The sequence below is a fragment of the Tachyglossus aculeatus genome, chromosome 7 (assembly GCF_015852505.1).
Source record: "Tachyglossus aculeatus isolate mTacAcu1 chromosome 7, mTacAcu1.pri, whole genome shotgun sequence".
NCBI lineage: Eukaryota > Metazoa > Chordata > Mammalia > Monotremata > Tachyglossidae > Tachyglossus > Tachyglossus aculeatus.
The window spans coordinates 20,453,581-20,461,991 of record NC_052072.1 but is presented as its reverse complement, the minus strand read 5'-3'; positions in this window follow the sequence as shown (position 1 = coordinate 20,461,991).

The following is an 8,411-nucleotide window of genomic DNA, read 5'->3' as shown; positions in this document are numbered from 1 at the left end:
GGCTCACACTCTTAATTCTCATTTTACAGATGCGGTTCCTGAGGCCCAGAGAAGTGAAGTGACTTGACCAGGGTCACAAAACAGGCATGTGGCAGAACTGGGATTTGAACTCAGATCCTATATGGGGCTCACAGTGTAGAAGAAAGGGAAAACACGTAGAACCCAGGTCCTCTGACTCCGAAGCCCAGGTCAAAGGCTTTCCTCTGGAGGTGTTTCTCTCTGGAGACACAGGGAGCAGAGACTGCTTGTGGGGGAGACAGGGCAGGGCATACTTTCCCAAGCACTTAGTTCAGTGTTCTACACACAGTAAGCGCTCAATAAACACAACTGAATTAATTAATTAATTAATTAATTAATCAATTAATTAATTAATTAATGAAGAGTGGGAGCTGCCTTCTCTGGCCCAGGCCCCATTCCCACCGGACCCCAGACCTTATTCCCCCCTGGTCCTAGCCCTCATTCCTCCCGGAACCCCAGATCTTATTCCCTCCTGGTCCTAGCCCCCATTCCCCCGGGACCCCAGACCTTATTCCCCCCCTGGTCCTAGCCCCCATTACCCGCGGATCCCAGACCTTATTCCCCCCTGGTCCTAGCCCCCATCCCCCCCGGACCCTAGACCTTATTCCCCCCGGTCCTAGCCCCCATTTCCCCGGGACCCCAGACCTTATTTCCCCCCTGGTCCTAGCCCCCATTCCCCCCGGACTCCAGGCTTAATTCCCCCCTGGTCCTAGCCCCCACTCCCCCCGGACCCCAGGCCCTATTCGCCCCCGGTCCTAGCTCCCACTCCCCCCGGACCCCAGACCTTATTCCCCCCTGGTCCTAGCCCCCATATTCCCCCCCTGGTCCTAGCCCCCATCCCCCCGGGACTCCAGACCTTATTACCCCCTGGTCCTAGCCCCCATCCCCCCAGGACCCCAGACCTTATTCCCCCCTGGTCCTAGCCCCCATTCCCCCCGGACCCCAGGCCTTATTCCCCCCTGGTCCTAGCCCCCACTCCCCCCGGCCCCCAGACCTTATTCCCCCCCTGGTCCTAGCCCCCATTCCCCCCGGACCCCAGACCTTATTCCCCCCCTGGTCCTAGCCCCCATTCCCCCCGGATCCCAGACCTTATTCCCCCCTGGTTCTGGGCCCCACTCCCCCCGGACCCCAGACCTTATTCCCCCCTGATCCTAGCCCCTATTCCCACTGGGCCCCAGATCTTATTCCTCCATGGTCCTAGGCCCCCTTCCCTCCGGGCCCCAGACTTTATTCCCCCCTCATCCTAGGCCCAGTCCCTCCGGACCCCAGACCTTATTCCCCCCTGGTCCTAGCCCCCATTCCCACTAGACCCCAGATCTTATTCCCCCATGGTCCTAGGCCCCCTTCCCTCCGGGCCCCAGACTTTATTCCCCCCTGGTCCTAGGCCCATTCCCTCCGGACCCCAGCCCTTATTCCCCCCTGGTCCTAGCCCCCACTTCCCCAGGACCCCAGACCTTACTCCCCCCTGGTCCTAGGCCCCATTTCCACTGGCTCCCGAGGCCTCTGGCTTGGAGAAACCTGATGAGACTCTGCCCCCTAGCGACCTCAGACCCTGCACAGCCGACTGCCTCTCTCATCAATCAATCAATCAATCAATCAATTGTATTTATTCAGTGCTTACTGAGTGCTGAGCACTGTACTTAGCGCTTGAGGGAGTACAGCATAACAGAGTTGGGAGACACGCTCCCTGCCCACAGTGAGACGAGAAGCAGCGTGGCTCCATGGAAAGAGCCCGGGCTTGGGAGTCAGAGGTCTTGGGTTTGAATCCCGGCTCCACCACTTGTCAGTTGGGTGACATTGGGCAAGTCACTTCTCTGGGCCTCAGTTACCTCATCTGTAAAATGGGAATTAAGACTGTGAGCCCCACGTGGGACAAGCTGATTACTTTGTATCCCCCCAGTGCTTAGAACAGTGCTTTGCACATAGTAAGGACTTAACAAATGCCATTATTATTAATGAGCTTACAGTTTAGAGGAGCTCTCCACCACCCCGTAAAAAAAAGTCCAAACACCCACCCTCACCCCAAACAGGGATAATTGTTTATCCCAGTTCACCCTCAGCCCAGACTGGTGGGACTTCTATAGTTACTGGAGTCCCAGCCTCTCCCCACAACACCCACGGACCCTTTCTGCAGACATACCCTCCACGCTTCTCGCCCCAAGCCCAGCCTGGTCCCCTAGGCTGCCCCATCTTCCTCCCAGGTGTCCACCCTTCCTAACAGTGACCCTCACATTTCTGCCTTCCCAGACCTCTGTTCTACACCAACAAAATCCCTGTTCTCCCTCCTTCTTAGACTGTAAGCCCCATGTGGGTCAGGGACTGTATCTGGCTCGGTTATCTGGCACCTACCCCCTTCTAGACTGTAAGCTCCTGGTGGGCAGGGAACATACTAACTCTGTTATAATGTATTGTAAGCTCTCAGTAAATGTCATTAATTATTTGTTCTACTCCAGCGCTTAAAACCATGTTTGATACATAGTCAATGCTTAACAAATATTATTACTATTATTAGTATTTGGAACACCTGCAGAGAGAGTAGTGGGCTCTGGAAGGGAAGAGAGAGAGCCTAGGCATGTGTGAAACCAGGGGATGAAGTCTTTCTCCTCCAATAATTGCAAACAGCAAACCTAAGATAATGATAACAACAATAACGGGATTATTATTACTATTATTAAGTATTATTGTTAATTGTTAATGATGTGCATCTAGCTTTATTTCTATTTATTCTGATGACTTGTCACCTGTCCACATGTTTTGTTTTGTTGTCTGTCTCCCCCTTCTAGACTGTGAGCCCGTTGTTGGGTAGGGACCGTCTCTATATGTTGCCAACTTGTACTTCCCAAGTGCTTAGTGCAGTGCTCTGCACACAGTAAGCGCTCAATAAATGTGATTGAATGAATGAATGAATGATTAGTAATAATGGTATTATTATTTTTAAGCAATATTCTCCCAAGCATCTAGTACAGTGCTCTGCACACTGTAAGTGGCCTTCCCAGACTTAGCCCCTTCTTTCCTCTCCCCCTCGTCCCCCTCTCCATCCCCCCATCTTGCCTCCTTCCCTTCCCCACAGCACCTGTATATATGTATATATGTTTGTACATATTTATTACTCTATTTATTTTACTTGTACATATCTATTCTATTTATTTTATTTTGTTGGTATTTTTGGCTTTGTTCTCTGCCTCCCCCTTTTAGACTGTGAGCCCACTGTTGGGTAGGGACTGTCTCTATATGTTGCCAACTTGTACTTCCCAAGCGCTTAGTACAGTGCTCTGCACACAATAAGCGCTCAATAAATACGATTGATGATGATGATGATGATGAAGTGCTCAACAAATATCATTGATTGATTAATTAATAATAATTGAGGTATTCATTAAGCGCTTACTATGGGCCAAGGACTGTACTAAGTGGTCGGGTAGACACAAGATCATCAGGGCCCACACGGGGTTCACACTCTGAGCGGGAGGGAGAACAGGTATTGAATCCCTGTTTTACAGATGAGGGAACTGAGGCCTAGAGAAGGGAAGTGACTTGCCTGAGGTCACACAGCAGACAATCAATCAATCAATCGTATTTATTGAGCGCTTACTATGTGCAGAGCACTGTACTAAGCGCTTGGGAAGTACAAATTGGCAACACATAGAGACAGTCCCTACCCAACAGTGGGCTCACAGTCTAAAAGGGGGAGACAGAGAACAGAACCAAACATACCAACAAAATAAAATAAATAGGATAGAAATGTACAAGTAAAATGAATAAATAAATAAATAAATAGAGTAATAAATATGTACAACCATATATACATATATACAGGTGCTGTGGGGAAGGGAAGGAGGTAAGATGGGGGGATGGAGAGACAAGTGGTGGAGCCGGAATTAGAACCCGGGTTCTATTGCGCCAGCTGTGCCTTTGTCCTGAAATCGATACTCCTTCTTCAGCCTTAGAGGAGAGGCAAGAATGCCATCCTTTAGCACACTGGAGGTTCATCTTCCTCTTCTTTCTACTTCCTCGTCGGCCGTCCTGCTTCCCCGGGTAAGGCCGTGCCTGCCTCTTCTCCATTTCTGCGCTCGGCCCCGCTACCAGCCCATGACGAACCAGTTTCCCTGTCTGGATAGGAGCGGGTCTGTAGGGAATCGTCTGGAGTATTCATTCATTCAGTTGCATTTATTGAGTGCTTACTGTGTGCAGAGCATTCATTCAATCGCATTTATTGAGCACTTACTGCGTGCAGAGCACTGTACCAAGCGCTTGGGAAGTACAAGTCGCTTAGGAGAGTACGATACAACAATAAACAGGCACATTCTGCCCGCGACGAATCCCTCAGTTGGAGATCAGAGAGAGGGTTCAACATCGCATATGTTCAAACTTGACAACGTCCAACCTTTCAACTTATAGAAAAAATATCCGACGTAAACAGGGAAGGGCAATCAGGTTGTCCCGCAGACCGCAAAACTGGTAGGGGTGAAAGGACGCCCAAAAATAAAGCCCAGATCTGGGGAGCTGGCACCTTGGAGACCTGGCGGAAAGAAGAAAACCAAACCCCGCAGCAGGATGAGGGGGGCACCCGCTGAAGCTTGACGCGTAGGTTCAAAACAAACAGAGAGGAAACACTTCTACACAGCGGGTGGTTAAGCGTATGGAATTCGTTTGCACAGGAAATTGTGCAGAAAAAAAGAAACGTCAGCGGGTTCAACGAGGGTTAGATCGGTTCAAGGATCAGTTATTCCCAATGGGCTCCTGGAGGGGCGCGTTGCAGAATCGATCGGTCAGTCGATGGTACTTATTGAGCGCTTGCTTTGTGCGAAGCACTTTGCGAGGCGCTAGGGTGAGTACCGTAAGCTCGTCGTGGGCAGGGTACGTGTCTACCAACTGTTGTGTGGTATATTAGGGTTATATCCCTTCAAGGCCCTACTGAGAGCTCACCTCCTCCAGGAGGCCTTCCCATACGGAACCCCCTCCATCCCCCCCGTCTTACCTCCTTCCCTTCCCCACGGCACCTGTATATATGTATATATGTTTGTACATATTTATTACTCTATTTATTTATTTATTTTACTTGTACATATCTATTCTATTTATTTTATTTTGTTAATATGTTTGGTTTTGTTCTCTGTCTCCCCCTTCCAGAATGTGAGCCCACTGTTGGGTAGGGACTGTCTCTATATGTTGCCAATTTGTACTTCCCAAGCGCTTAGTACAGTGCTCTGCACACAGTTAGCGCCCAATAAATACGATTGATATTATACTTTCCCAAGAGCTCGGTACAATGCATCTGCTGTATTGCCATATTGTACCCTCCCAAGCACTTAGTACTGTGCTCTGCACACAGTAAGTGCTCAATAAATAGGGTCGACTGATATTATACTTTCCCAAGAGCTCGGTACAATGCATCTGCTGTATTGCCATATTGTACCCTCCCAAGCACTTAGTACTGTGCTCTGCACACAGTAAGTGCTCAATAAATAGGGTCGACTGACCGTTCTGCATACAGTAAGCACTCAAATCGATAATGTGAGCCCATCTGGGACACTAACTGTGTCCAACCTGATAAGCGTGTATCTACCCCAATACTTAGAACAGCGCAAGTCACTTCACTTCTCTGTGCCTCAGTTATCTTATCTATAAAATGGGGATTGAGACGGTGCACCCCACAAGGGACAGGGACTGCGTCCAACTCGATTTGCTTGTATCTACCCCAGCGCTTAGTATAGTGCCTGGCATATATTAAGCACTTAATAAATACCATCATTATTATTAACAATGCCTGGCACATAATAATAAGTGACTTGTCCAAGGTCACAAAGAAGACAAGTAGCGGAGACAGGATTAGAACCCACGTCCTCTAGGATACAGGGCCTAGAGGATACAGCATAGGCCTGAGAGTCAGACTGTCATGGGTTCTAATCCCGGCTCCACCACGTATCTTCTGTGCAACCTTGGGCAAGTCACTTCACTTCTCTGGGCCTCAGTTCTCTCATCTGTGAAATAGGGATTAAGACTGTGAGCTCCACGTGGGACAGGGACTGTGTCCAACCCAATTATCTTGTATCTACTCAATCAATCAATCAATCAATCAATCGTATTTACTGAGTGCTTACTGTGTGCAGAGCACTGTACTAAGCGCTTGGGAAATCCAAGTTGGCAACGTATAGAGACGGTCCCTACCCAACAGTGGGCTCACAGTCTAGAAGAGGGAGAACTATTCCACTGTTTAGGACAGTGCCTGTTACATAGGAAGCATTGAACAGGAGAAGCAGTATGGCGTACTGGATAGAACACAGGCCCAGGAGTCAGATGGTCATGGATTCTAATCCTGACTCCAACAAGTGTCTTCTGTGTGACCCTGGGCAAGTCACTTCACTTCTCTGTGCCACAGTTCCCTCATTTGTAAAATGGGGATTAAGACTGTGAGCCCCCTGTGGGACAACCTGATCACCTTGTAACCTCCCCAGCGCTTAGAACAGTGCTTTGCATATAGTAAGCGCTTAATAAATGCTATCGTTATATTATTATTATTATTCTCTGTGCCACAGTTCCCTCATTTGTAAAATGGGGATTGAGATGGTGAGCCCCACATGGGACAGGGATTGCATCCAACCGATTTGCTTGTATCCACCCCAGTGCTTAGTACAGTGCTTGGCACACAGTAAGCACTTGACAAATACCATTATTATTGCATTATTATTACAATACCATAATTATTATTAACAAGCACTTAACAAATACATAAAAAATGCGATTGATTGATTGGTACAACAACAGAGCGGGTAGACACTACTCCTCAAGGTGTCAAAGGGGCTTAGGATGTCTGCTGTGTGACCTTGTGTGGCTCTGTGGAAGGAGCCTGGACTTGGGAGTCGGAGGTCACGGGTTCTAATCACAGCTCTGCCACTTGTCAGCAGTGTGACTTTGGGCAAGTCACTTCACTTCTCTGGGCCTCAGTTCCCTCATCTGTAAAATGGGGATGAAAGACTGAGCCCCACATGGGACATCCTGATGACCTTGTATCCCCCACAGCGCTTAGAACAGTGCTTGACACATAGTAAGCGCTTAACAAATACCATCATTATTACTTCTCTGGGCCTCAGTTCCCTCATCTGTAAAACGGGGATGAAGACTGTGAGCCCCACAAGGGTCAACCTGATCACATTGTATCTGTCAGTGCTTCATTCATTCATTCAATCATATTTATTGATCGTTACTTTGTGCAGAACACTGTACTAAGCGCTTGGGAAGTACAAGTTGGCAACATATTCATTCATTCATTCAATCGTATTTATTGAGCACTTACTGTGTGCAGAGCACTGTACTCACAGTCTAGAAGGGGGAGACAGACAACAAAACAAAACAGATTAACAGAATAAAATAAATAGAATAAATATGTACAAGTAAAATAAATAGAGTAATAAATCTGAACAAACATGATAAACAAGCCTTATGGGAAGGGGAAGGAGAGGTAGGGCGGGGGGGATAATAATACTAATAATGATGGTATTTGTTAATCAATCAATCAATCGTATTTATTGAGCGCTTACTGTGTGCAGAGCACTGTACTAAGTGCTTGGGAAGTACAAGTTGGCAACATATAGAGACGGTCCCTACCCAACAGTGGACTCACAGTTAAGCGCTTACTATGTGCAAAGCTCTGTTCTAAGCGCTGGATGGGGAGGAGAAGAGGAAAAAGGGGCTCAGTCTGAGAAGCCCCCTGGGAGAGGTAGCGCTTAGAACAGTGCTGGGCACATAGTAAGCACTTAACAAATACCACTATTATTATTATTATTATTATTATTATTGTTATTATTATTATTAGAGAAGCAGCATGGCTCAGTGGAAAAAGCCCGGGCTTTGGTGTCAAGAGGATGTGGGTTCGAATCCCAGCTCCACCACAAGTCTGCTGTGTGACCTTGGGCAAGTCACTTAACTCCTCTGAGCCTCAGTTCCCTCATCTGTAAAAATGGGGATTAAGACTGTGAGCCCTACGTGGGACAACTTGATCATCATCAATCATCAATCGTATTTATTGAGTGCTTACTGTGTGCAGAGCACTGTACTAGGTGCTTGGGAAGTACAAGTTGGCAACATAGAGAGACAGTCCCTACCCAACAGCAGGCTCACAGTCTAAAAGGGGGAGACAGAGAACAAAACCAAACATACTAACAAAATAAAATAAATAGAATAGATATGTACAAGTAAAATAAATAAATAGGGTAATAAATATGTACAAGCATATATACATATATACAGAGCATATATACATATATATACATACATATCTATTCTATTTATTTTATTTTGTTAGTATGTTTGGTTTTGTTCTCTGTCTCCCCCTTTTAGACTGTGAGCCCACCGTTGGGTAGGGACTGTCTCTATATGTTGCCAAATTGTACTTC